The sequence below is a fragment of the Lasioglossum baleicum genome, chromosome 20 (assembly GCF_051020765.1).
Source record: "Lasioglossum baleicum chromosome 20, iyLasBale1, whole genome shotgun sequence".
In the NCBI taxonomy this organism is placed as follows: domain Eukaryota; kingdom Metazoa; phylum Arthropoda; class Insecta; order Hymenoptera; family Halictidae; genus Lasioglossum; species Lasioglossum baleicum.
The window spans coordinates 4277618-4284188 of record NC_134948.1 but is presented as its reverse complement, the minus strand read 5'-3'; positions in this window follow the sequence as shown (position 1 = coordinate 4284188).

Sequence of the window (6571 nt, the reverse complement as noted above, 5' to 3'; positions counted from 1 at the left end):
CACGAAATTCAGTAGTACAAGTCAACGACACGTCGGACGCTCGGGAAAAATTGTTGGTTCAATAAATACAATACGCTTATATTGTTTGTAATGCATAGTTTTTATTTATTCATTGTAGATTCATACAAAAAATGTATTGATACGAAATGATACAAAATGTCTGTACTAATCTTGTTTGTGTCCGTGGTAGATCTTCGTCTGTGGTAGAACCATCTCATACATCATAGAAGCCAATGGGTTGTAGTCTCTGCTAATGTAGACAACTGTGTTGTAGTCCAAGCTAACGACGCACAGGGGTAGTTTCCGATCGACTTGGCTCAGCACTAGCGTTCCTGAAAAAATCAAAAGCACAGAAAAAGTTCGGCGTCAAAGCACTGAAAACTGCAACCACAGACGAGAAATGAAATCCTATATCTCGTCTGTGCATCAAAACTAGCACCATTTTCTTTATCGATGTTAATCTTTAGGGCTACTTTGGGCCCTCATATTATTACATATAAACCTAATCTCGTTAACCTCATGACCAGAGCACCATGCGGTGAACCTTCCTCTTTCGAATGAGCCATCAATCAGCCCAAAATGTGCTCGTATAAGGACATTAAGCGAAACCGCGCAAACCCATGTTTCGACCCATTTTTCTAGTAAGATTCTAATCCCTTTCTAGTTACAAATCGAGGGTGTACTCTACCCCCTTTAACAGTCAGGGCGAAACTGCGTTAATATATCGGCCGAGCAAAAAGTGCCGGTCTGCTTGAATCCCTTGAACGTTTCGCAGACTGAACGTTGTTCCTCCGGCGAGCTGTTAATCCTGATTGCGGCCGTTAGACGGTCCAATCTCGGGTACCGCGTGCCTCTGATCGGACAAATTGATTTACCTTCACCTGGGGGACGGGCTCCCATTGGCTCCGGCTCTCCTGGCGGTATCATCGAGCGAACATCGTGCCTGACAACGGGACGTTGTTCGAGCAAGCGTCAACAACGTTATTGGACACGAGACGTCCAATCAAAGTTGTATTCACGGAGACCACGGCAATATTTCGCCGGAGAATCGGCTGGCTTCCTCTACCACAGACGAACAAATTGCCAATTTTTTTCCCTCCTATGCAGGAACAGGCTCCTTGTTTTTTGGCTCTTCCCGGTCAATCCGACGCTAATTGCCGGGCGACACCGCGCGCTGGTTGATTGGCCGTCCTTTGGGTAACAGCTCTAGTCAACCGGAGCGCTGGATTCTGATGGGAAGCTAGGTTTTGGCCCTTCGTAGGTGGTGAAACGCTATGGGACCTAATAATGCAGGACATAAGGACATCTCACAAAGGTTCCAATAAATCATTTGTGACTCGAACTGGATTGTAGCTCATTTGGGGTCCTCGAGAATATCTGAGGACCATTTTGACCATCCTTGGACCTCGAAGAAATTCTTCAGGACTCTGTGGCACTCCTAATGGACTCTGGAATCCATTTGGGACCCTTGGCGAACATTAGGGAACTGCCACGGCCATTTCCGCAGAAAATCCACACACATCTCGGTTCTTCTTCCCTGTCTCGCTCCGAGCAATCAATTGGACGGTCCTTAAACGGCAAATACTCGACCAGCCTCCTCTTCCTCGCCGGAACAGGAAGGGAAAAAAGAAAAGCCACTTCGCCGAGGGACAGAAGGAAGGTCGAGAGAAGGGACCCCGGGTGTAAAACGCAGGACATAAGGACATCTCACAAAGGTCCCAATAGGTCCTTTGTGACTTGAACTGGATTCTATCTCATTTGGGGTCCTCGAGAATATCTGAGGACCATTTTAACCATCCTTGGACCTCGAAGAAATTCTTCAGGACTCTGTGGCACTCCTAATGGACTCTGGAATCCATTTGGGACCCTTGGCGAACATTAGGGAACTGCCACGACCATTTCCGCAGAAAATCCACACATCTTGGCTCTTCTTCCCTGTCTCGCTCCGAGCAATCAATTGGACGGTCCTTAAACGGCAAATACTCGGCCAGCCTCCTCTTCCTCGCCGGAACAGGAAGGGAAAAGGGAAGGGAAAAAAGAAAAGCCACTTCGCCGAGGGACAGAAGGAAGGTCGAGAGAAGGGACGAGCCGGGTGTGAAACGGGACGCGGTCCGTTAGGGAGACACGAGCGGCGGATTGCGGTTGTTGCGCCTGTACAGATATTGATCGGGCAGGTCACGCAACAGGCTGCTTGTCAGGACACACTCGTCAGTTTTCTGCCAGCCAGCACGGCACAGTCAGGGGAAACTCGCCCCAAGGATCCTCTCCACTCCTCGACGTTGAATTCGCGCGGCCCCGTTCTGGCGCATACCCGTCGCTCCCGCCATTCCACGGGAGAACCGTCGACGCAGCCCCCATTAATAATTCACCGTGGCGCAGCCGTGGCACAATTTTCGGCGCCGGGTATCCCTTTGCGGCGCCGCTTCAACCCGCGAAATAATTCCCCCATGAATTCCGCGGGAAGTTCTACGCCTCCCCCCCCCTCTCCCTCCCACAAATGACAATCGGACCCTTTGAGACCCAGCACAGCTCTCAAACGGATGGAGATCCGGCACGGAATAAGTTCCCGATTGAGTTACCCCGGGTCCCAATCCGTGACAACCAACTCCTCCATTATCTCCGGGGTTTCGCCCCTATCCTCTAACCGTTCTTATCTCTGCGCTGCTTTCCAGTTCCTCCTCCTCTCCCTCGTTTCCCAAGGAACATTCATAGCCTACGTCTAGCCCCGTAGTTACACTCTAACCGTTTACAAACAATCGCTCTACAAATATCGCGAGGCGGCTGGGGTGCGTTGGCTCTCTAACTGTTTCAGATGGTCTGAATTGGATCTTCGGAGTTGGGAAATGTCTAAAGGAACTTGCTACATAGTCTGCGTTAGGATAGGCATAATGATCGTCGTTGGAGGTTAGCTTAGCTTTGGTCCTGATAGAGTAGGAGGTATAGCATTAGGTCTTCAGATGGTTAGGGACTCCCTAGAGGATCCTTAAAGATCCGAGAGTCCCGGAGGATCGTAGAGGATCATGGTCCATGAAGATCCAGAGGTGTCCTTGAGTGTCTCTATCCCTGGGGTAGTCTCTAGAATTTTCGGAGCGGTCTAAAAAGACGTCCCAATGATCCAGGGGAGTCAAAAATCTCCAGAATCTTCAGAATCTCCAATCTGAAGGTCCATGGATGGTTTCAAAGAATCCGCGAACCCTGCAGCGGAGTCCAAGTATCTCCGAAGTCCTCTAGCGAACTTTCTCGCCGTCTTTGAAATTTTCTGAATCGCCCAGGGTAGTTGTCGTAGCTCGAAAAAGCGGGAATTCCTCCGATGTAATTGGCTTTTGATTGCCACGGACAGGGAATCTTGAATAACGGGAATGGTTAAACGACGCGACGCGTGGGCCAGGTACTCATGCATGTCATTTTTCCAGCCCCCGGAAATAATTACGCGGCTAAAGAGCTTGACCCGTTTCCCCGCTTGACGTCAAAACTCGTGCTCGATTTCCGCGAAACCGCGCGGTGAGAATTTTCATTCCTTGGCAAACAGACCGAGGAAGGGGCGCTGAAAAAAACCAAGCCGACTAACTGACAATTTCTGTGCTGGCGTCGCTCGAAAACTACACTCGGACGGCAACGGGAAGTCGGTTTTAATTTCCAGCAAATGAAAACGGCGATTCCCGTTCGTCCCGACGGAAACTATTCGCTACGCTCGCCTAATGCCGGATTAGATACCGAGTAATTAGCTGCGTAGTTGCGGAGATACTCACGATGCGACCCTCCTACCGTCGTCGTCCCCGGGACATTGCCTCATGCATGTTTACCAGCAACAACTCCGGGCCAGCCTGCTAACTCTGCTAATAGCTGGCCGACAAAACAACGGCCCTGCTAACTGTGCTAATTAACCCCGTATTCTTCATGAATTTCCAAAGGCGCATCACACTTTACGTTCATGTCCGATGAGGGCCAAAGATTTAGGACAGCAGTGGGTAAAACTAGGTAGCCTTTCTGGGTCTAGCTTTAATTTTTAAAGCGCCGAGGACAGGGCGTAGTCTGCTGCCCCTTTCATCCTGATATACACTCCTCCAAAGAATTAAGGGATCACCTCTGAGAACCCGAAAAATTGCTACTAGTTTACATAACTCCGGCCAAAATTGCTGTATCGATATCGTTGAACAATAGCTTGAAAGCGTGAAACCTCTAGTTTCGTATGCTCTGTTTCAAATTGTTGATATGTTAGTTTTTTACAAAGTTATAGCGAGATAAAGACAACATTGACGGTTAACCAAAATTTTGTGCAACTTTGTAACATCACACGGGGAGAAACAAATTTTTCTGATAAATCGCGTTAATATCATTTGGAAGGGCTATCTTTTCTGTGTAAAATGTGTGGTTGTTGATTATTCTGCGATTCTTTTTATTCGAGTTATTCAACATTGAAGTAAATGTTGGCTTTTTAACTTTAACTGGCTCCAGAAGGCGAAAAAAGTATCGCAGAATGTTGTGCAAAAATGCAATGGAAAGAGCGTTTCTTTCTCTTCAAGGCACTTCTTTCGTTTTTTCACTTTTATTAACATTTCGATATACCAGGTGTTTCTGAAAATATGCTTAAAATATGCACAATTCCCATTTTTCCTTTAACTCGCTATATCTCGGCGAGAAATGGTCGCAATACCATGATCCGAAAGTCATATTGAAGCAGAGATTCTACCGATTCGATTGAGCACCCCATGAACTCGCTGCGACAATTTTTTACCTATGGAAGCGGTTGCCTGACATCTCTGAACACAATTACAATTACAATTACTTACCAATTACTGTAATTTGGAATTGCAGAAATACAATTACAATTACCTGTAATTGTAATTGGAATTGCAATTACATTCGCTCAACCAGTAATTGTAATTGCGTACCAAAATTACAATTACAGTAATTGTGAAACAAGTAATTGCAATTACTTAACACAATTACAGTAATTGTGTTTTTTTCATATTTGTAAGATTAGGTATTGCTTAAGAGGCTTGCAACTTATCAGAGTAAAAACGCAGATCGACGAAATTAAATTTTTACTACATAAAAATACTTAACTAATGAAACATCTTTACAATATTACAATCAATCTAAAATCACTGGGGTCTGTGAGACCCCACCTAACTAACGTCGGGTTAATAACGTGTATTACCACTTCGTTTATAAATAACACACGTGCCTTTTTTGTGTGTGTACTAATAGTAAACTAGTAGCAATTTTTCGGGTTCGCAAAGGTGATCCCTTAACTCTTTTGATGAGTGTAGTAGTCTAAATTCAACGACCAGGACCTCCAATTTAAAAATCCTGTGACCAGACTGAAAGCACCTTAATAAACCAAGAAACGGAACAACACCAAAATGAGTTAAGAACCTTTTCTGGGTATCAGGTACAGCTCTCTCTCCAATTAAATTTCGAGCCGGCCACAACCCATTGAACGGCCGAGCTTCACGAAGCTCCGCTGATGAGTCAAAGCTCCGGCTATCAAATTATACGTTCGATAACGCTGTCGGGTCTATTTCCCGGGGTCCGTATCCGTCGGAGGAGTTCAGCGAACGATGTTTCACTGAAAGGCACCCGCGCGCCTGAAATTCCTGGCCACCGTCGATATTACATACTGGTATCCTGCATGGTGGGGAACGGGGGCACAGGCATCGTAGCCTTTCTTTCCGTGCATAAACATGTTATTTCGCGGTAGGAGAAACCAACGGGCGGACGTGACGACACGTACCAGAGCAGTGGCAGACCCGCCCCCCAGCCCCTTTCTCCCGAGACTCGCCCAAAAACCTCGTTTCCGATGTGTAACGTAATTTCTCGAGCACGAAACACTGCTCCCCCTGGCATGGTGGAAAGAAATGCCCCAGGCGATTCCTATTCCGACCAGTATCTTGCTCCCAACACCGGATGCCCTCGTAACTTCGTGACGATCCTTCCACCGACGCTTAAATCGCTAATCGGAACATACTTTCGCATTCGCCAGGTCCCACGCTCGACTCGGCGCTTCCGACAACCCGAGTAACGCCCACGAGAACCTCCGAAATTCGTGGTACGGGCTAGTGTGGCAGCTGTCAAGCTTTGGTACCTGCGACTAACTCCAATATGAATCCTAATCCTGATGTTGGTGCTTGAAAAAAATTAGAAAGGTTGCTCAGACTGGCTTCGGGTACTGTTAGTTGCTGGGCTAGAAGTAGCCAGCACCCTAACCCCTTTTATTTATACTGACTGATGTCTAAAAAAATTATTTTCTCCTTTTTAGTGCATTTTAATGGTGTCCGAAATTGTCCGAAATGGAACTGAATGAACGGAACACAGCACTGACTGAGCTCCTTCTGTGCGAAATGGGTCAGTGGAGTGGGAACGCGTAGTGGAGTAGGGAGCGCTGGCGCGTGGAGTGGGGATCGCTGAACGCGATGACGTACTACCGAGCGTCGCGCGACGAGGTGTAACGGTTAACATTATAATATTTTTCTCCTGAGCGCACAGTTTTCTTCTAAAATTTGCTTTTTAATATTGCATTGTCATCCAGTTCTGAGCTATGGTTAAAGTTTCAAGTCTCTAGCTCATC